The sequence below is a fragment of the Dermacentor albipictus genome, chromosome 5, assembly GCF_038994185.2.
Source record: "Dermacentor albipictus isolate Rhodes 1998 colony chromosome 5, USDA_Dalb.pri_finalv2, whole genome shotgun sequence".
Lineage (NCBI taxonomy): Eukaryota > Metazoa > Arthropoda > Arachnida > Ixodida > Ixodidae > Dermacentor > Dermacentor albipictus.
In genome coordinates, this window is record NC_091825.1 from 135,145,866 (window position 1) to 135,169,509 (window position 23,644).

Here is a 23,644-nt window from a genome sequence, read left to right on the forward strand (position 1 = left end):
CAAACTTCCAAATAATTAAAGCTGACTAATTTTCACAGCGTTACGTGAGAGAAAAAAAGCCTTCCTTACGCATACCATGGAATTTGGGACATCAGGGTTACTTAGCATGTTCCACAACACGAGTACCTGAAACATTTCTTTTTTTCGCCTTTGTGGTGGTCAATGCATCTCTTTAATACATCCTGTGTGGAAACTGCTCTGCAATTTTCCGCAGAACTATTACGTCAAACTACTTTTTTATTCATTTCATTATTTACCGAGAAACTTGTTTCAATATGTCAATTCACAGCTCCATCCTCTACGTTGCTTTCACTGCACTGCGTGAGTGCTTTGCGGTTCGGCAGATGCGAAATTTCGAGGAAAGCGAATCTCACTTGAAAGACGTTGTTTAGGCCGTGATGTTTTCGGGATATCTTTCAGCTTTCACAAATGCTACTCTAAATAAGATTGATGGAAATTTCATGAGTTTTGGGGCGTCTGGTGTTCCCATAAAAAGCCCATGACTCCATAAAGTGCTTTCATTCCAGTGCAGATTTACAAAAGTGCTATTTTTAACCTCGGAAACTTTGCGATATTAACCAAAATTTCACACATACGAAGAATGAGTCATAGTTATTACGTTTCTTTGTTTTCAGTGATTTGGGCAGATGAAGGCCCATTTCTATTGTACGAATTTCTAAACGTCGCTATGGCGTTCACTACGGTACGAAAAGGTGGCCACTAAATCAAGAAAATTACGACACCTGAGCCAAACTTCGCACATAGTGAGAAGATGACATACAGATTATTTAAGAGAGAAGATCTGGGTGTATAAAAAAGCGCTGTTCTGCAGTCAACTTTTGACATTGGTTTCCCACTGAGTGACGCGACCGCACAGCACCCGCCACCGAAAGATGGCACTAGTAGTCGATGTTTGGAAATGAGTAATGCTGTCTGCGCTAACGTTCGCAAATACCATTCTGTGCTTCAAATCGGATATCTTGTCGGGGTTCGAAGTTAACCAAAGATCGACAGGCCGGTTAGCTTTGGGAGCCCACAGTAAAACCACAAATGAGGTAGCGCAGTGTAACATGGGTTGGCCCTCTGTTGAACTCAGAGAAGCGCATAACAATATTGAAGAAAGACTCAGGAACACGTATAAAAATAAATGGGCGGTTAAAGTGCACAAGTATATCTGTACCTGGAAAGCTTGGCCACAGAATGGACGAAGAAGTCAAGAAAGTTGGCAACCAAGCACACAGTAATTCAAATGCAAACAGACAACCAGGAGTAACCAGAAAGAAGTGAGGTAAACAGAGGCAGCGAATCGGATGCGAAGATCGGAAACAAAAGAAAGACCGCGGAAATGTACAGGAATGAGAAGAAATTAGAAGGGAAAATCAGTAAGATAACACGAAAGGAAGTGCCTGGATATTTGAGGCTCGCGCTGGTTACTCACAAAGACATACCAGAAAAAATATTTGCAGCTATAGATGAGGCATCTGTGGGCTGTAGCGAAAAGCCGGAGACCACTCAGCGCATCCTATATAATGGAATGCGAAGGGATTCACCCAGTGAGACCTGTAGGTAGCGTACACCTCCCATAAGCACTTGGATTTACAGTGGATGGAATCATCAACCGGTCAGCATTCGAGATAAGCTGGAGATGTTTTGAGTACTGGTGGGGAAAAAATGCAGGGAAGAGATTAATACGACCGGATCCTTTAAAGGCATAGATAGGGATAAAGGTAGAAAGAGAAGTTTTAAGGGGAAAAAAGATTATAGAGACATACACACAAATTCAAGAATGAAAAACATGTACAGCATACCCGATTAAATCAAGCAAGGTGGGTGGCTATTTGTCACCGCCCCGTTTCAAAGGTCAAAGGGGATGTCAATAAATCATCATCATAATCATCACCATCACCACCACCATCACCAAATTCCTGAAAATGACTGCCAGCCGGTGAACCGCAAGGCCTTCATTCGATCGACTGTATCGCCAACAGCACGGTGCCGATGACGCGACATGAAGTTCCCAGTCATCATCATCATCATCATCAGCCTGGACAACGGTGGCTGTGGAGCCGCAATAGATATCTTTCAGTATTTTTACATATGGCTCGTCTACACCCTGATTCCGTAATGCCTTCATGACTGCTGAGGTTTCGACTGAATCAAACGCTTTCTTGTAATCAATGATAGCTATAGAACTCCCTGTTAGCAGTTACGTTGCTGTCGACGGTTAATTTAAGCAATCAAGTAAGTAGCACAGGGCGAATCATCGCAAATAACATTCCCGAGCGCTGTGGATCTCAGCGTCGGCAAGATGGCGGCACCGGCGCTGCAGCTCTGACCTACACCTCCGGTATTCCGGTTTTCGGCAATCCTGCGATCTGGACACGCACAGGCTAAAATTCCCAACTGCATTTCTGTTTTTACGACACTCAGTTGCCGCGGTAACGCTACGGCAATAGTGCTTCTTTGTTACGCCCCAAAAGCCCGACTTCATCAAAGAAACTGTGGGCACTGTACCTCATCTCGACTTTTTTCTTGTACAAGTGTCCTTACGCGATCTGTCTTCGGTTACTCGAGAAAGCCCCCACCGCGGTTGCGTAAAAAATGAGAACGAAAAGAAGCGTACGGGAACAGGGCCACTGCCGGGACGACGGAGAGCGAGCGCAACTTCTCGCACGCGTGTGGTTGCGGTTTTGTCCCGTTTCCCATGACGGCGGTGCGCCTGTGAAACCATGCGCGGCGAACCGCGCAGCTGGATAAGAAGAACTAAAAAGCCAAGGCGATCCGCAGGGCCAGCCAGCCCCGACGACGGCCCTGTCGGAAGCTGCCGGGCGACGTCGCCTGCTTCTAATCTCTGGAGAACAAGACCGGCGACAGAGCGCCTCGCGGGAATAAGGAAAGAACGCGCGCGGGGAGTCGGTGCTGGCGAGAGCCGATTCGCAACAGGGCCTGCGCGACTGACCGCGAGAAGGACGACGCCCCGAATACGCATTGGGTGTTCTGCTTTCCGAGTGCACTGTCCCGGCATATATATATATATATATATATATATATATATATATATATATATATATATATATATATATATATATATATATATATATATATATATATATATATATATATATATTAACGTGCTCACTTATAAGCGCTTCGCCGCCGAAGGTGCACGATGGCGATCGCCTGTATCAGCTGCGAGACCGTGGGAACTTCGGTCACTAAATACGGCTACGGGCAAGTCGCAACTTGAAAAATGAAGCGCGCACAGTAACACTAATAGTAATAAAAAAAATCAGTGGGCTAGGATAATGACGAACACTTCTTGTCCGCTGGAAGCTGCAGCTAATGAGGCTAATTACACGTTGCAGTCTGGCGCTCTTTGGCCACAATTGGCCCTTGCGCCATTAAACACCACACATCACCAGAGATTGCAGTCATACTTGAAACGTTTCTGTGTGAATGTGCGAAATGTCCTTCGAGACGAAGGTGACTTCAGAAAAAAAGAGGAAAAATGTTATACGCGACTCAGCGCCATACACAGGTAATACACCAGGCAACCTCTCCACCAGAAAGCACGAAGCACTCTCTAAACGAACAAGGACGGTGGCCATCACATCGAACCTAGACGTTATTTTTAAGATTTTGCTTCCCAAAGTAGCAACGTCACCGACAGCCCACTGAAAAGGAAATGAACTTTAACCACGAAATCTATTTTGTACAAACAAGCAAGAATGTTTTAAAAGCCTCCCTACACAATGGAATAAATCACTCGGGAAACCGTCAAGGCTCATTTTGGAGCGTTAGCTGCGCCGCCTTGACACTGTGCACTCATGTCGGCTCTATAATACCGTTTCACGACACGGAAAGACGTATCACAGTGGAATCCGTTCATCGGCGTACACAAGTATACAGTATACAAGTATATGCACCCCGTGACAAACCCCAACACCGCGAGCTCACCGACGTGGGCCGCTATATACACGCATATACGGCATGTCCAAACGAAGACCATCCCACAACAGACGCCGGCTCGCGTTATAGGCCAGAACACAGCCCCAGGCACGGCGCTTCTCTCTCTCTCGATCGGTCTCTAATTAACGCCGACACATAACCGGGAAATGCACGCGCGAAGACAGCAAACGAAAGCAGGAAAAAAAATGAAAATAGACATTGGGGAAAGTATAAGAACGGCGGCGCACGTTATCTCTGCAACCACGGGGCGAGAGAGAGGGAAAGAGAGAGAGGAGGGGAGAGGCGGCACGGGGGAAGCGTTCGTGCTCCTGACGGCTTCGGAAGCCGAAATGAGAAACGGCCTCGCTGCCAGGTCACGTGCACGCGGCCGACACCGGCGGGGGAAGAACACAAGGTGGGGAAAAGAGGGACAGCGCCGGCCGGCCGGCCGGGGGCTCGGCGCACATTACACATACGGGGGGACCGGACCGGTGGCGGGTCCGCTTTCATTCCGTTCTATATACACGACGCGCACGAAGAGGCCGTGTATCTCTGCCGGCGCCGCAGTTTCGGACCGCGGCGCACCGTTTGCTGTATGCACGGCGCGCGACTCAATCACCGAATGGCAAAAAAAAAAAAAGCACGCGGCCTTCCGCGCTACCACGATTGCGGCACGAAGGGCGCCAAGCGAGAGCGAACGAATCAGCGAGGCAACGAGTGGCCTAAAATGCCGCTGCGCCGTCCGGGCTCTCTCTGCCAACAGAAGAGCTTAGAAGAGACGTAATCTGTTTCGGAGAAAAACAGATGGACTGGCACGCAAAGGCAATGAAGGGTGCCGGCCGTTCCGTTTTTGGCGAGAAGATACACTCCACAAAAAGTATACACCCTTTGAGTCGTATCTTGCCACAGAACAATAATCGTCATCTGTCTTGCCCAAATTTCCTTTCTTTAACGCTGCGAGCCCGGTACTTCCCAGTAACGAACGGCATGTGCGGCGTTATAAGCCTGACATGGCATTGGCGACAGGAAATAAGCGGGCGCGGCGTTTTCAAGATAGGAAACGCGGGCAAGGCAGACGACGATTATCGTTGTGTGGCAGATATACACCCCAAAGGGTGTAAACTGTTTTAAGAGTGTATGAGTGGCAAGAAATGTGAACACAGAGCAAAGATAGGAAGGGAAAGGCGCACCACGTATAGTACGGACATGCCTCGGTTATACGCGGCCCGCCGACAAGTAAACCGAAGTCCTACAGTGTCCTCCGCAAGATTTCCCGCCGCTGCTGCAGCCACGCACGCATGCGCGTGAACACATGCGTACTACTGTAAATAAAATGTGGTTGGACAGGAGGAAAAGGGTTGTACGCACTCCACTCAATGCTGAGGAGAAAAACTAATTTTGCTTAGCATTTTGTTTCGGAGTATACACGGTCATACTCACCCTTAGCGCTCGCATTAACTATGACAAACCTCAAAAAAAGAAAAAAAAAAGAAAAGAAACTGCAGTATGTACGCACCCTCCCAGCACACTCGGGTTCGTGAAGAGAGATACGATAAATTAGGGAAAAGTTACCTTGCGGCAGCGTACACGTGCTAGACGTAAACGAGACAAGCATGTCCGCTTCCTTCGCAGTCATTGGAAATACCACTCACGCATACGCACACAACCAACGCCGAGGGAAAGCACGGTGGCGGAGAAATGCCAGGAGGAGGGAGGGGCGTGGAGGGCGGGGGGGACGAGCGAGCCGCCAACCTGACCCCCCCCCCCCCCCTCCATAGACCACCGAACACCACCGCGGGCACACAACCGCAGTGCGCACACGGGGCGCGCGCAGCGCGGTGTGGCGGAGGTGGCGGCCAGATCGAAAAGGGCCCCGCACACGAAACGTGTTCGGGCCGACGTCGCATTAATTAGAACGTCGACGTAGCCGCTCCCCATTAACGCGCAATTAACGGCGAACCTCCGACCCCCCGCGCACTCGCACACAACCTCCCCGCACTGTCGACGTAGTATACTGCAGAGGAGGGGTCATTCTGCCCGAAGGACGACAGCGGGGAAGGAAGAAAGAGAGAAAGAAAAGGAATAGGAGAGAGGTAAATGGCGGGCGCAGATGAGAATGCATCGCTTTCGCCCAAGTCGATTCGGCAAAGCGCGCGGTAGACAATGCGAGAGTGAAGCGGAACGAATGACGTTTCCTGCCCGAACAGATGAGTGCACTATGGCATTATATGGCGAACCGACGTTAAATGTTGCGTCGCTTTCAAGGAGGTGCGAGACTTTCCAACACACTCGGAACGAAGTGTATAGAACAGGGGGACAAGCACACGGCAACAAAGGGAACGGCGCATGCAAAGCGGCTTCGTGCGTTAGGGAAACTGACCAAGAGCCACGCAAGAACGGACTGAACACTGTGCAACACCGGTAACTAATGACGAATGTTATTAATGCAAGTGAAAGAAAGCGGGCGGCTGTGCAAAAACGACTAATATACAGGTAACATGTCCGTAAGATCTCCGCGCGTCGTTCAAAGAGGGGGCAGAATGAATCTAGACAATGCCATACGTCTGGGCCACAGTTAGCGGAGTAGGCAAGGACAGCCACGCCGAACGACGAAGCCGAGCACAGTTTTGTCGGAACTTCTTCGTTATTTCCTGCTTGCGGGCAGAGCAATGAGTGTACGACGTCCAACCTCATAACCAGCAGTAAAGGAACCGCTGGCGCCGATTAGCGTAATGAATGTACGAGGCGGTTAGACGATGTAAGAGCGAGGCAGCTGGGGTGACCGCGGGGGAGGAGCAGTAATAGAAACCAGCGCAGACAAGGGAGGGAGGGATAGGGTGTACAGGGACCAGGCATTTAAAAAAAGTGCGCAGCACGAGACACGTGCACGCTGTAGTGGCAGCGCCGCCCGAGCGAAGGGGGGGTCCTGCTGGTATCATGTATATACTACGCACAGCCGGCGACCGCGCGTCGCGCCTCTGCGCGTCGAGCACTGTAGTGCCGCAGGCGCGGCACGGAGTCACGCACGACCGTCCTCCTCTCCCTCGCACCAACGCGTAGCCGCGAGAAGACGCAACCCTCCTCCTCCGTACACCGACGCGCAGTGAAATAACGACCGGCGGCGCGGCGTGCCAGCAGACCACCCATCATGCATGCGCGACACGTTCCGGCCGGGCCCGCGCTGTGCCCGCCCGTGCGAGGGGCTCGCGCGCCGAGCGGGAGACGCCGACCCGAACGGCCGTGGGAGGCACGGCGCCCCGCCCTCATCGCTTCTTCTCGATCGCTACAGTGAATTCAACGCCTCCCACTACCCTCCTAACACACACACACGCAGAGTCCAGATACGGGGCGATTAAAAAGGCGGCACGTACGCCGCACGCACGCAGGGGTGTATTCTACGGCCAGAGCTATACACGCGCGCAAGTATACGCGGAGGCCGCGGTCGTGCGGACCTAAGCGAGAAAGACCTCGCCCGTGCCTCTGGCGCCTCTCCCTTTCCCCAAAAGCGGGTTCCTGCATCGAGCGGGCAAGCGGTTCAATCCGGCTTTTGTAGAGCTCACGTGCGTAAAAGGAGCTTATAGTCATCCTGCAAGCATTCGCTAAGCCGTAAGTAGTGTTTTGGACGAGTTAGGAACGGTTATAGTCCATGGCAGAGAGTCAGCGGAGCATTCACCAAACGAAAAACATAGCAGGGTTTCCTGCTTCGCGTGGTCCTCGTTCGCCCGTCCACGACAGCGCGCTGTCGGTACGCGGCCGGCCAAACCGCCTTCAGCAGATGAGGAATAACAAAAAAAGAAAACAATGCATCTGAGAGTGTTGAGTTGGCAGCATGTAAAACAAGAAATAAAACTACACATCACACTTTGCTTCAATCGCTGTGCTTTAACAGCGTCACCTGATTACAGAATGGCCATGAAGACAATTTCATTCGTAATTTAGAATTTCAACGACCGGCAAATATATCACCCGACAAACATTCTCAAAACATTACGCTAAACGCCAAGTTCGCAGCTAAATCAATGTGGAGCTGCGTGCATTAGCATTAGCGTGCACGCAGCATTAGCGTGCATTAGCATTAACAGCATGCAATCCACGGGTGAGCGAGTTGTGGCGATCGAGGTGGACCACGAATGACGCAACGTTCTTCCGCGTTGCGTAACACGAATATGACTTCATTTACTGCGCACGTAGCGCTTGTAAAAAGATCTCCGATTCGTTTTTCTGCGTGGGTGCCAAACTACGCTCGTGCGCACTTCGGTTTCAGCCGGTGTTGCCAGATCGCGGCGTGCGCGATCCAGAAAGAGCTCGTACAGGTTGCCAGGGGTACGGGTACGCCAACGCATTTAGACCGTCGATGAGGTGTACGATGCCGTGCGCATAAGCAGAGTCCCTCGGTATAGGCCAGGCGGATGTTTCTTTATCGCCTCCGCGACGCCCTCGATAAAGCCCAATCGCGGGTTCTCCTCCGGCCAGACCGGTCGCTGGCCGTATCAAAAAGCCATTTTCTCGCGTCTCGAAGTAAGTGCTTCCCCAATACAAGCTACACGCCCTGCGCGTCCACCGCCCACACATGGCGTAGACGATCGGGCGCGTTTCCGAAGACGGTGCGCGCACGCGAGAAGACTTCCCGGTCGAAAGAACATATAAACGTGCACACATGCGTCATTAAAAAAGAAAAAAAGAAAACGACGGCCTGCATAGGCTGGCGCCGTAAAGCACGCTAGCCACGTCTGCCGCAGAGGCCCGAGGATGGCATCCTCTCGTCGATAAAGCGCCGACGTCAAACCCACGCGCGCGCACGTTGCCTGCAGAAGCAGCAGCTGAGGATAAACGCGGGGTAGTTCGCGGCGCTCGCGGAGAGGGTGAGCGGAGCTCGCCGGCCGCCGTCGCCTATTAATTAGGCGAGCGAATTACGGCCACTGGAGCGCGGTAGCTTCGGCTTCGAACGTCCCACACTCTCCGCCGACAGAAAAGCGGGCGAGGGGATCGCACGCATAGCGCAAACACATCAGCCAGCGGTCCCGTGGTGCGACTGGCTCGAAGAGTCCGCCGTCGACGGGAAGGAGGGAGCGCCGCCGCTGTGCGACGTGAAAGGCGAAGCTTCGGTGGCGAGCTGAAACGAGAGGGGACCGGCGAGAATCGGGCAACCGCTGCGCTGCAGGCGGCCCACCCGTGGGCATATGCGTCGCTTTTTTCCGCCACCAAACGTAGACGAACCGCTTTTACAAATCTCGCCTGCCCAAAACCGAGCCCCTTCCCACTTTCCCCAACCAGCGGCCGTCAAGCAGCGAAGGCACGTATACGCTATATATATATGAGCGGGGTTTGCGCGCGCGCGCACAGCTGGCCGGGCAAACAGAGGCGCGCGTGTTGACGTCCCCACCATTGTCAAATGCACAGCGCCTGCCGCCGACGCAGTGGCAGGAGCGGAGTCGAGTCGTCGCAGCAGCCGCCACAACGACCTCGCTTTTCCGGCGAGAGCTGGACAGGACATGACTCAGTGAGCCGAGCTCCCCGACGGCGCGCACGTGAGGAGTAGCACCAAATGGAGCGGGGGCCATTCCTCAAAGCCTGACATAGAGTTAAACCTCGAGTTGACGAAATCGACGGGACCCGGGAAACTGGTTGGACGGAGAACACTTAGACACCCTCACGGAAACAGCTATTCTACAAAGCAGAGAACTAACACGCAATACTTTGCCAGTGAACACGTTTATCACACTTATTGTATGCGTATACAGCAAGTGAGCCCGTCGAGCGAATCTCGTGTTCCTTCATGGAAGCGGCAAACCTGACCAGGTCAATGGCGCCATCCACTGAAGGGAAACGCGACATATCCATAATTTCCCCCTCTGTTGTATTTTCCACGTATACTTCGTTAAATCGGACGAGACGATGAGTTCACTTCGTTACTCCGAGGTTCTCAGCGCACTGGGCTCTGTGAATACGTGCAAGGAAATCAAAATATCTTCGATAAATCGATAATTTCGTCAAATTTGATTTCGGTGAATCGAGGTACGACTGTAAGCATAAAGCACAAGGCAAATTTCCTGTCAGTTTCGAAATGAGTGTAGCATGTAAGATCACAAAATATTAAAGGGAAGGGCAGAAAGCGTACTTTGTTGTCTCTTTAAGGCGATAATTGTTAAAGGTATTCCATCCAGGTTTCACGGCGATTGTCGCATATCTCATCCTCATCATGCCTCTTTGCCAGAAGTCACCAGAAAATTCTGTTTCTCGATACCAGATCCGCGACACATGCGGATCACTGCGCCGTCATAGCGCCAGCTGTTCCTGTGTTTAAGCGAAAGTTGAGACTTGAGTTGTCTTTAAAATTTTGCCCGCACCAAACAGTTTTTGAGTACCCCGTCAGAAACGGAAGGGGAAAAAAAAAGAAGAGCGCATGCGCACAGTTCCACGGAGCAGGCACGATGACGAGAGATCGACAAAGGCACGGCGTCGGTCGTCACCGCCAGTTCGACGAGCGGTGAATAGCGCGGTAGCGCCCCTCCGCTTACACGTACCCTCCCTGCGCTGCAGGAACCCGAGGCCTCACTGCAATACCGCTTGCACGCGTGCGAGGATCAGCCTCGTAGGTGACAGGCGCACGTGCGCGGCGCGCCACTCTCATTTGCATAGGCGCGCAGCGAGAACAGTTCCACGCGTGTCGCACTCGGGGAGCCCCTGGGGCGGCTGCCGCTGCATCAACACACGACGCGCGCCCGATGACGAGCACCAAGACCCGCGCAGCAGCCCTGCTTGAGCATTTAATGAAAATTGCCCAGGGGCGCGATATATCGCCACCGCAACAGCCGGACGGCCATAGCAGCGGCCGAGAAACACAGAAACAAAAGAGCCCGCGCGAAGTGCCGCGCCAGAGACACCGACCGACCACGCGTCGCATTAGCGGCGAGAACTGCAGCGCGTTATGGCGCATATACGCGCGAGCTGCCGGAAGCGCCGACTCAAGCCTCCCGGTTCGGCCGCCCGCATGACTGAAACACACCACACCGCGGCGGATTTTCGAGCTGCGGGAAATAAAAGAGCAGCGAAGCCGAAAGCGCGCTTCCCCGCTCTGCCCACGTGTCACGCGGGTATGCGCGCGAGCGGCGTAAATCCCAGCGGTGCGTGCGACTTGCGCCGGACACGGCGCAACAGGGGACGACGACGAGGTTATAGGGGAGGGAGGGAGGAGGCTGATGCCCGAGACACGCGCGAGAATCAGCCGAGTGAGAGCAGCAGGCGACGGGAGGAGGGCAGGAAAACCCCGGGATCCCTCCCCCCCCCCTTTTTTTTTTCTCTCGCGTTGCTAGCCGAGAGTGCGAGCGTGTGCTTGCCGTCGCCCGGGGCGCAGATTTGAGGACGACGCCGTCCCCATCGCGGCGTTGCAGCGTATAGACGTAATTTGGGCGGCCAGAGCGCCGAGAGGGCGTCACATAAGGAAGGCAGAGAAGGGCCTTCATATCGCGCTGTAGCAGTACGCGGCCAGCGGACGCGTCGCCCGCGGCCATGAAGAGCAGTAAAGTGCCAGGGGTACATAAAGCTAGCGCCCCCTTTGTTCTCATTTTCAAATTTTAATGTCCTCGTAGGACGAAACGTAAACTGAACGACGAGTTTTTTTTTCTTTTTTTTTTACTAAAGCGAGGAACGTCGACGCGACGCTGGTTAACTGAAAAAAGTTGAGCGCAGCCAGTCCGCGAGAACACCCTAGGAGTGGGTTTACTCAACCCCTTACTCGCCTTTATTAACATCCATCTATCAAGGAAGGATTGAGATTGTCCCCCGAAAGGTTTGTAACAATGGCGTGCCGTTTTCCACCGACAAAACGTACACGGCTTGTTTATTTCTTTCTTTTTTCTCTTGGGCACGATCCGTCATGTTCTAACGTGTAACGAAGACTGCCAGTGCGAAGAAAGAAATAATCGCGCAGAAAATGTCGACGACGATTGTCAACGTAAGCGAAGAGCCGAACAATTCTTCAAAGCTATTCACTTCATTAAAAGAATTATACGCTTGAAAGCGTACATTTGAGACGGTGGTGATGTTCGGCTAGCGTTTGTTGGGGACCTGTATAGGGACCTGGAGAGGCAAAGCAGAAGGGTGGGTCTGAAAATTAATCTGCAGAAAACTACAGTAATGTTTAACAGTCTCGGAAGAGAACAGAAGTTTACAATAGGTAGCGAGGCACTGGAAGTGGTAAGGGAATACATCTACTTAGGGCAGGTTGTGACGGCGGATCCGGATCATGAGACGGAAATAATCAGAATAATAAGAATGGGCTGGGGTGCGTTTGGCAGGCATTCTCAGATCATGAACAGCAGGTTGCCATTATCCCTCATGAGAAAAGTGTATAATAGCTGTGTCTTACCAGCACTCACCTACGGGGCAGAAACCTGGAGGCTTACGAAAAGGGTTCTACTCAAATTGAGGACGACGCAACGAGCTATGGGAAGAAGAATGATAGGTGTAACGTTAAGGGATAAGAAAAGAGCAGATTGGGTGAGGGAACAAACGCGAGTTAATGGGGAACCGAACTGTTATCTGTAGCATAGGTGACTGTGCATATAAGCCCATTCATATGTGGGTGTTGTCTCTGCAATGAGCGAAGTCACGTGTCCGTACCGAGCCAGACAGCGGAGGTGTCGCAGCAGAGCCGTCCTAATACACTCCCACCCCCTTTCCACCTGCCCACGCGTCTCGCCACAAAAGAACGTGAGAGCAGCACACAGAGAGCAAAAGCAGAGAGTAAGCGAGAGAGAGATAGAATGATTGATTGGTGAGAAAAGAAGAAAACCTGCTGACCGCACCGTAACTGTGCGGTCAGCAGTTGCAAGCACTGTCATTTCGAACGGTGCTCCACCGCGCCAACGTGGAACGAACAAGAAAGCGACGCACTTCGAGCATCATCAAACACAGTGGCCGCTCCTTCACCACCCGGAAAAGGTAGGCTTGCCGCAACGTAGCACCTCGACGTCACTGCAACCGAGGTGCAGTAAGTGGCGGCGCGAATGTTCTCGTCGGGGGCGCTGACTCAACCACTTTCCGGGTTAGTGGCCGCGGTCGGCAGACGCGTCGCTAATTTCCTTGAATCGGCAGCGCGCGACCACGGCAAGCGATCGCGGATGCCTCTCCGCTGTCGCGCACCGGCTTCCTCCGCAGACACAGAAGCCCTGTCACGCCTGAAGGCCTCCGACGCGTCTCGCTCACCGCATCAGCCGCGGCGCTGTTCAGACGATAGTGCGCCTCTGTGCAACACGTCTCCGCGCAGAGCGTATACGGATTGCGGGCACTGTTCCCCATCCGAATGTCACAGTACAAGTCGAAGCAGTGCACACAACTAAGACAGCACTACATGACTCAAGATTAGTGATGAAACGCCTCCAATCGATAAAACGCCTCCTCCATCAGATCTAGCTACGTCCACTGCGGGACAATGTCGTCTAGCAAGGAGTTTCATCTCTGCTTGCGACGTACACCTATAAATTTCTCCCCCTCATCGCTCTGACACCTGCCACCAGCTTTCGAGAACACTTCCCTTCACTTGCAACCCATTTCGCTACTCCGATTAGGACCAGGTGTAAGAACTACGTACGCCATGTTCTATACGGTCGGCCAGTTACAATCGTTTTATACGCACTGACGGCCCAGGCAACGCCACTTCCTAATCTAAACTAGCGCCACAACAGTCCGCAGGGTCCGCATAAAGTGCGAACGTACGAAATAAGTGCAGTGAATTACGAAAGTTAAAACACGTGTAAAAAGAATGCCAGAATGATGTGTTAACCCAGGTGCATCGCGTTGATCGAACACGGCAACGGGCGCGCGTCTAGCGCCACGTGTAGGGGTGCCGACAAAGAAACGCGGCACCGAGGCACTCCTGAGGGTCACACGACAAACTGCAGAGAAAGCGTCACCATACCGAGCCAACACACAGCGTGCTCACATCCCAGAGCCGCCGCCGCGCCGCGCACAGTGGGTCCACCGTCCGGTGGGCGCGGGCGTCTTTAATGAAGCGACGCACGCGCTGCTCGGGGGAGAAGAGCCGGCGCGCACGACGAAACGCCGCGGGGGACGCCCAGGCTCCGCCTGACGGGTGGGATGGAACCTGACAAGCCATTACCCGAAACGGGAACGACCTGGCGAGAAGAGCGTAGTCGCTATAAAGGAGGCACGGAAGCCTCCGTTTTAGTCGGAAAGACAACAGAAACGAGAAGACACGCACAAGAAAGAAAAGAAAGGAACAAAAAGGGAGGGGGGCAGGGGGGAGAGAGAGAAGAGTGTGTCGCGACGGAGCGAGCACTGGCCGACGTGCGTACGTTTCACTGCAAACTGCGCCGGGGCCGCATCGCGCCCGGTCGCGTTAACAAAGTACCAACAACCGTACCTCGTCTTTTCCACTCTCGGAGAGGAGAGGACAGCGTGCCTAGCGGAGGGAGTGCCGTTGCTAATGCTACGGGAAAGCAGATTGCCCCCTACAGACCCACTTGATATAGCCGCTCGTGCGTGTATATAAATATACACATAAACACAAGAAAGAAGGCTTCTCTTCCGCGCCCAACCCCTAACTTCTGTTTTGGGTGCGCGCTGATACATACAGAGCATCTGCGCAGCGAGACAAAGAAAACGAACGGTATACGAAAGGAAAGGGACAAGCGAAGAGTTATGCACGCACTGCGTATACCAACCGTTCCGTGCTTTTTCGTTCCGCCTCCGACTCGTTCGTGCGCGCGCACCGATGGACCCCCAAAAAGCTGAACCTGCTATTCTCTTCTCTTTCGGCCCTCGAGAATGTTCTCATTCTGCTTTCTTCGCAGGCAGCAGCACCTCGCCATTATGCAAATGGCACCGCCGTCCCGTGCCTCGTTCACCCCTCTATACCCCACCACCACCTCCCTCCCGTTCACAGCACAACACTCACCCAGGCACGCACGCACACACATAAACAGGAACGATGGCGGCGAGCCATTCCTGCGCTTTGTAAGCCAGGCCGTTACGCGCTCCTTGCGATGCGTTCGCCATGTGCGTACACGCGCGCGGCTTTGTGCGCCCATACAGCACGCGCCCATATTTGCGAACGGGGCAGCAGGGGTATAGAGGAAGGCCCGCTCGTCGATTCTCGCTCCTTTCGACGACGACGCTGACCATGGCATGCTGATCGTGTTCCTAAAGCAATATGGCCCCTTCCTTCCTCGCCACCCCGTACAAGGATGTTACGTCACTCCCCCAACCTAAAGGCCTGAGGCGACGCTGGCTTGTCGCGCCTCCGCATGACAGAGAGCATATGGTGTTTTCCACGGGGATGCGCCGCGTCAGTTTTTTTCGACCGATGCGGCGATGCGTAGACGTTCTTCCATGTGCTTTCTGTCCTCAGTAACACCATGTGTACTGGACACAAATAAATAATAATAATAACAATAACAATAATAATAATAGCGCGAACTTTTGGTTCGTGTACAATAGACTGGTGGCTTAGTTTTTACAGACATCTCTGCAATCCACGATGCGAGGTGTGGTCGCAAAGATTTCGTTTCAAGTAGGTACGCCTTGGGAACTCACCGCCTACAATTCTTAAATTGCAATGTGCGCCGTAATGTATTTAACTAAAGTTAACGTTAACCAGTATTTACTTCATTAGTCGGTTATGCATTTCAATTTATCGCCCAAATAATATCTGCCTCTTCGAGTAATCCAACTAGATTTACGCTATCTGCCAAAGGCGATTTTTAAAAATTCCGTATAATAAAAATACAAAATAAATAAAAGCAGGAGAAGAAATAAAGCCGGCAGAGCCAACACGCCTCAAGCATACGCATACATGCACACCAAACCCTACCCAACAAAACCACGTCAAGCTACGCCAAAGAGTGGAACAGATAGCAATCGAAAAAACCAAGTTATATCCTGCGAAAGTAAACGTGGCAGTTGTACAACTGGAACGTTTACTTCACAAGATATAAATTGCTTGCCCCGAAGCCATCACTGTAATACCGGCTGCAGACTTTTCGACTTTTCTTTTTCGTATCTCTCTTGTCAAAACGTCAGTGAACATATTCCTATAGCGCGATCCACGCCGAACAGACGCAATCAATAACCGTTAGCCCGAATGATCGGTCTATTTATCCTTACACAGGCGGTACTTCCACCAAACCAGGCAAGTGACACGCTTATATAAGTCGACGGTAATTGCGCGGCAAAGGCGTGCAAGAAAAGACAGGCGCGCAATTCACACGCCGGGTGCGGAGTCAGCAGAGCGCAGTACAAGGCGCCAATCTTGACATCAAATAAGAGAAGGAGAAAGGCAAGCGGGCACAACGGCACGGCCAGCTGACAATGCCCGTTTTCCGCGAACAATGGGAAAATTGGCGCCCCACAAACCGCACGCACGGCGCCGCTCAAGCGACGGCGGTATACTACCGCAGCTCTATACCACGTGGCCTCTCAGGGATGGAGAGAAAGAGAGAGAGTGAGAGCCGCCTTCATCACGTCGCAAACTCGGACACTCAAGGACTCCGCGGGACAACAAGACAAACGCAAGGGGGTGAGACAAAAAAGGGGGCGGCGCCCGTTCAGCCTTGAGAGGGCCCGTCTAAGAAAGCGGACGTATATAAACCGAGGCAACGGAAGGAGCAGGCATCCCGCCCGCGCCTGCGATCGAGAACACCGCCGAGAGAAGGGGAAAGGGCGACCGAAGAGGAGGAGCAGAGAGAGAGAGAGCGAGGGTCCATTGTCTTCCGGTCCTCAGGGTGCAAGGCACCGGAGGAATGAAGAATAAAAGAGAAAACAAAGGCGCTCGGGACGAGCGTTTCACCGAGACGGGCGCAAAAGGGGGACGAGGAGGGGGGGGGGGGCTGTACACACACACAAGCTTGAGCGATGGCAATCGGGCACGCTTCCGCAATCTTTCACGTAAGGCGCGAAGAAGAGGCCGGTCAGACGTGGGGGCAGCAGCCGCAACTTGGCCCGCCGAGCTCGTGACCACGTGAACGGCCGTGATCAACCTTTCAAAACAGTACGCCATCGAAAACGCGTCCGCAGGAAGGCAGCTCGTGAAGGCAGTGCACGAAAGATTCCGGAACATGAAATAGCCGCCGCCTGCGGAATGGCTACGGGATGAACTGGACGTAGGAGGAAAAATAATTTTTCCTGCGATGTTCGCCAATAAAAAGGCTCATTCACTTATTGATCGGCTTGAAAGTGCGAAAGCCGCACAGTGAGCTACGAAGGACGCCATACAGTGGATGTCTTCCGAGTTGGTTATACCTGATTTGCCAAAGAAAGGGGCGTGCGCACACAGCCCTTACCTTACCGAGCACTATAGCCACACACAAGAGAAGCCAGCTGCTTCGCAACATGCACGTCGAGTTGATTATGTACAGGACTCTAAGCTGGCGCGCTCGTAATGTCTGCTTGCTACATAAGGTCATGACTAAGCCTTTTTTTTTCGTGTCATTTTACGTTTACTTTTATTAGGCCGAAACGACGACGCTGACGCCTCTGGGGGTACGCTATCAGTTCAGCATATCCGCAGGCGCGCGGCGTTTTCCGTCGTTGCCGACGCGAGCTCAATATCCCATTTATCAAGCCGGCGTGATGACCGCAGCCAGGAGTTCAAAGTGTGCGCAGGCAGGCAGAAACAAAAAGCGAAGCAAAGTAAAAAAAAAAAATCAGCACTTCAAGCGATTCAGTCAGCAAGGGAACCGAGACTCTCTTTCTCCCTCACATCCTGGACGGAGCATCATTGTTTCGCCTGTCGCTCCTGCCGAGATTTACTTGGCCGATTACGAAAGTACGGGTAAGCCAGTGGAAAAAAAAAAAGTGTCGAGGTGTACCGGCAGCTTACAAAACAAAGGACTGGCACGTGAAGTACGGTCACGAAAGAAAGCGAAGAACAAAGAAAAGCAAATTGCGGAGAACGAAACTCGGGAGAATAGGGTATACGCGTGGGTCGACCCTTGGACCTGCTGTGAAGCTTACAGGCCCCGTTCACTTCCCACGGCTGAGGCGAGGTTTCTGGTAAACCTGAATGCGCCACAAACCGAGCCGCTTGGTGCATGCACAATGTGGTCGCGAAAACAATCGGTACGTCTCCTATGTTCGTCGACATCACCAACTTTCGTGGAGCCACTCTGTCCGCGGCGTGCTGGGACTTGAGCCATAGCGACAACCACTAGGTGCCCGCATCGCCAACTTAAGTGCTGTTTAGAGGTTTCCAACAAGCAGTCTATGGAATTACCAGAACTGAGGTATTGTCAAGATTGCTTTAGTGGTATACGTACGTACTACTCATTTATAATAAAATAAGCTAAAGTTAACTGAACAACTCGCCCAAGAAAAAGTTATTGTGCAGCCAAAGTTAAATTTCAACGCAGTTGCCCTCTACGAAATCTACCTCCTTTCCAGCGTAAACCGAACAAGAGTTACGGCATGGAAAAAGAATGACTGTGTTACCAGTTACTTCGTTTAATTCGCGTAATTATTACCTTTGCGTGCTCTAAAGAACCAGTTGACACCACAGAGCTCTATAACACAATTTTATATCAAGGAAAACTAGAACAATGAAAGGTAATAAGTAATTGGTTTTCTGAACCATCCGCATTTGAAACTTCACTCCAGTATTTCAATAAAAAGCTACTATTGATATTGCGTTAAGTTACCCGCAAATCAAATTAGCATTTTGTGGCATCAAACTCGGCGAATCAGTGATGATACGTTGGGCTTTGTCAGGTTGATACTTGACCCATCTCCCTTTGTCGGTATGTAGGATCATCACAATCACTTATGACGCCATAGACGTTTAAATTTAATACTACAATACATTTTACTCACACCACGTAGTCACAGCCCCCCTCTCCCCCCTCCCCCTATACTCCCACCGGGTCTGATCACCATCCTTGCAATACAACGTGAATGCAGTCAGAAAGTTTCAGAAACGTTACCCCTGCGAGGACTCGATCTGCCCAACAGTTATACAAGGCGCTTCTTACTGCCTGTGAACTGAAAGAAAAACATGAATGAAAGGTGCTCCAGCAGTGAAAAGACCACCGGCGTAGCCGAAAACACCCAGGAATGGGAAGTGACCGCGCGCCCACACAACGCGAAGAACCCTTTTAACACGCCGTCCGCGGCGTGCAAAGAAATGGAGTAGCGTGCAAAGAAATGGAGCGGCGCGAGGGGCTGGCCCGTACGGAGACGTCAGTTTCAGTGTTTCATTTTCTGAGTCTCTGTTTCCATTTAAAAAAAAAAGAAAGGAACATGTTTTGCGCTTACCGCACCTTTGGCCGATCTCCCAAAGTGGGTTGCGCCATTTAATTGAGGAAGAAAAACAAGAACAGGCTTTGTTCTTGGTCTTAAATGGAAGAGAGATCGCCTATCATGACCCGGCTCGTTCAACGGGATACTTGGCACTGCTGCTTACCTGGCTTGTCAAGAAAAAGTAACTAAAAATATAAATGAATAAAAAACGCGAATTAGCCTACATCTGTGCGCCTCGTTGTGAGTGATGTTTAAAACATTGCGGCTGTGTAACTTACGGCCGCTGTAATGTGACAAGGCATGGTCTTCTAGACTGCCTTTTAGCGCGCGCGTGTGTGTGTGCGTGCGTGAGTGAGTGAGTGTGTGTGTGTGTGTGTGTGTGTGTGTGTGTGTGTGTGTGTGTGTGTGTGTGTGTGTGTGTGTGTGTGTGTGTGTGTGTGTGTGTGTGTGTGTGTGTGTGAGAGAGAGAGAGAGAGAGAGAGCTATGAGGACGTTAGGAGCGCAATTAACGCAGAAAGAAGGGCTAGATGTTCAGACGAAGGTGAATTCGCATATTTTTCTTGACAAACCAGACAACTACCGGGCCCAAGTACTGCACAATCTGGGCCATAAAATGCGATCTTGATGCAGGAATTTAATAAGAACAGGGAAGAGGTAAGGGCAAAGCTTTTTATTTTATTTTACTTTAAAAGCGAAACGTACGTCTCAGTGCTCACTAACGTAGCAGCCTATCAGGTCGCGCAAAGCAAGGGCCAGAGAAGCGCGCGACTATGGCGCGAAAAAAAAAAAATGTTACCTGTGTCCTTCGAGTGCCACGGGAAAGGATGTTCAAGAGACGTCCATTTGTTGCAACGCGTACATCACTACGCGTACGTTGTAGACCTTGTCCCAGTATCGTATTGACATATTTTCTCAAAGTTACAAGTTGACTACAAAGCACGCCGCAGTGGGGGGAATTCGGATTAATTTTAGCCACCATAGGGTTATTTAACGTGGTCCTAATGCAGAGGACATGAGCGTTTTCGCATTTCACTCCTAAGGACTCTCGTGTATGACGCTTCGGGTCCGTAACAACTCCGGGCGGGAACATTCAATCCGATATCCTACCCATACGGAGTCTCTTGTAGCCTATGTGTTGCCTTTGGGTCGTTAAATCCCACCAATCAAAAGGCGTCTTAACTACCGTCAGAGCCCAGCATATATGCAAAGCATAGAGTTGCTGTGATTAGCAGTTCTCACGAAAAAAATTAATTACCTTGGGCAAGTTCCACACAATTTATTATCGCTGCTCCATGCAATGCGACAACTTGCTTTAAAAGGCAGTAGCTACACAAATAACTTTGACAGCCGCAGTTCCAGCGCGTAATCATTTAAATACCATTCGCACATTGATTTAGGACAGCAAAAAGGAGCGTTTTAATAACTTAGAAAATGGGAATACCAAAGTCGAAACCAGCGTAAATGCCACCTTTTTCCCCTCTCAAGGCAACAAAGGCGGGGTTCTACGTCTCCTCATACCTGTTGCACATAGAAAAAGCAGCCTAAATTTGAGGTCAACCAGGTGGACATACTCGAGTACGTACGAAACGTTCATCGGTCCCTGTGGGATAGTGCGCACAAACCCGAACCGCAACAGTTACTAACGCTCTGCATGGGAAACGAGCTACGGAAATAATGGCGTTAACACACACCAAGCCAAAAGAGAAAAACGAATCGCGCGGCGCCGCGCGAGGGAAACGGCACCAGCGCCGCAGAGTCAAGCGAGGCGCGGTCAAGCCCTCAAGTCGCACGGAGCGACGCGGTTCATGGGGCGTCCCCGCGCGCACTCGAATGCCTCGTGGAAGGCAGCGCTTTGGCGAAGCGCCCCGTTCACCTCGTCGGCCGCAACGCCTCCGCCGCGCCAGTGACGCGGCTCTCGCCGGCAGCGGGACAGGGCGTAGTAGTCGAAAAAAAGCTGCTCCGGCGTCAGGCCTTCCACGCGAGGAAGCCGCAGGGTGCGGCCCTGTCCCGCCAGCGCCAGCAGACCTTCGGTGAACGCGTCGAGTGCCGGCGGCACGGCAAGCGCTTCGGCCACGCGCGACAGCGGCGCCTTCTCCGCCCTGGACCGTTCGCCGACGTCTTCGTCGTCGTCGACGTCGGGTCCCGAGGGGCGCGCGAGGCACCGGCGCAGGGCGGCCAGCGCCGACTTGGACGTGTCCGACCACCAGCCGCGCGTGACGAGCTCCCGGTTGCCGCGGTTGGAGACGCCCGCCAGGAGCATCAGAAGCAGGCAGCGGGCGAAGCGCGTTCCCAGATGGGGCGCCTGAAGCGCGAGCAGGCTGCGGTCGAGCGTGCCGCTGGCGTTGAGGAAGAGCGGTGGCACGAACACGGCGTTCGCCTGCAGGTCCGAGCTGCAGTCGCGGTCGAAGGCGCCTCCCCGCCACACGTAGCGAGACAGACGCATGTAGCGCAGCTGAGCCACGTGCGCGGTGACGCGTGCAAACCACAGAAGCGGCTCGTCGTCACCAGCGGTCGGGAGGGCGCGCGCGTGAGCCAGGACGTGAGACTCGTTGGTGACCACGGGAGGGCCCAGCACGTGAAAGCGCGTCTCTTTCACTATGCTCACCAGCTGCACTCGGGTGGAGTAGTCCGCCAGCGCCAGCTTCGAAAGGTGCTCGGCCAGGTAACGGCGCAGCGCCTCCAGCGCCGCGGTCAGCGCGCGCATTGTCGCTTCACCGCCAAACAGCACCCGCACGGCGTAGAAGAACAGGAACGGCATGGTGCTCGCCACTTGCCGGGCGCAGAGCCGCTCCCGCGGAACGTAGCCTCCGGGCGGCTCGTGGGGGAACAGTACCCGGCCGTGAACGGCCTGCAGTCCGGCGGCGTCCGGCAGGAAGGCCGAGCTGTGCACGGCGACTCGGAGGCCCACGTAGTTGAGCAGGGCCCGGTTCTTGTGCTCGTCCGCCAGATCCAACAGGTCGCGCAGAAAGCCTTCCGCGCGCAGCAGCACCTCCGACGACGCGTGAACCGACGAGAGGTTCGCGAATAGCGTCGACAAGAACTCCAGCAGCTGCGGGAACGGACCCAGGTGGACGACGCGATACAGCCGCACGTCGGACACGGCGTCGCGCGAGTAGGCCAGCCTCGCTATCTGAACGGCCATGGCGACGGACTCGCGCGCGAGGTGGCGGGGGCGCTCGCGGAACGCTGTCATAACCGTGTCCGCGGTGTCTTCCAGCCAGTGAACGTCCTGCTCAGCCAAATCAGAAGGACGGAGGACGAGTAGAGGCCTGTCCAACGCGGAAATGGCGCGGTCAATGCGAAGAGGGTGCGGCGCTACCTCCAAGGACACAAATGCCTCCGCGCCGGTGTATTGAAGTGCCCTCGCCGCTGCTTTCCACGGAGACATCATGGCCGGTTCTTCGTACGGCCAGTCTGGCAAGCCGCAAATGCGCAGGAGTTCTGCCAGCGGCGCCCAGCCGGCTGCGTTTATGGAGTTGACGTCGTTGCAAGTGTCGTGCAAGCGTCGCAAGGGCGCGAATTCCGGAGCGCGCACCGCGGCCAGAAGTAGTGGCACTCTCTGTTCCACGTCTCGCTCCATGTCCTCAACAAAGGAGGCCGAAGCGCCGCCCACGACAGAAGCGGAAACCGCGCGCGCCTGAATCCACTTGGCACATGCGAATTCGTAAAAGTCGACGCATGGGTCACTGTCCCAGGACAGTAACCCGGCTATATTGGTCCCGTCTTCAAGGCAGCGCGACAGATTGCAAACCACGGGCGGCGGAGGCGCCACTGTAGCGACAGTTTTCGTCTGCACATAAACTGTTTCATTCGCAGCACGTCTCGAGAGGATTCCCGTCGACGCAGTGGTGTCCAGGTTCGGAATGCTCACGTGCGACAGGCTTCCGCCGGCGATTCTGGCGAGTACCACAAGGCCTAGAACTGCTGCGGACACCAAGACCATGGAGAGGCAAAGTTCCTTGCCATGCGATCTGGTTGTCATGGAGACCTCCACGCCGTTCAGTCCTGGGCTGTCAGCAGTAGAAATATAAGGCATATCCTGACGTGACGTCACGTCGGTCTCCGCTGTGGTTGGTTTTACGATTACGGCCTGCTTTGGACGCTTCTTTTTCGGCGCGACTTTAGGCAACTGCCTCTGTTCGGCGCGCTCCGCTGTCTTCTTGTGAATGACCGAGGGCGATCTTGCCGACGTCCCACGGAGGTTGGCGTCGCGTGCAGCAGTCGAGCTCGGATTGGCAAGCATGGAGTCCGACAGATTTCGGTTGCCGGGCAATGCTCGCGGTCGCGTGGCGACAAAGTTCGGCTCTGACGAGGAGCGCGCCGTGCGGAAAGAAGGGTCAGAGGGCATGGAGGTGTCTCGAGGGATCAATGGCACGGGCAGCTGGCCTCGAAATATGGGAGACCCTGGAAACAGCGCGAGTTCTCCTCCGGCGAGGCAAGCAGG

General features: G+C 53.2%; 1 protein-coding gene across 1 annotated transcript in view; it reads right to left on the reverse strand.

The window, feature by feature from the left end:
- The window catches only part of PlexA (plexin A), a 385,856-nt gene that overhangs the window by 330,197 nt on the left and 32,015 nt on the right, over positions 1 to 23,644 (reverse strand). The gene's annotated exons all lie outside the window — the stretch shown is intronic.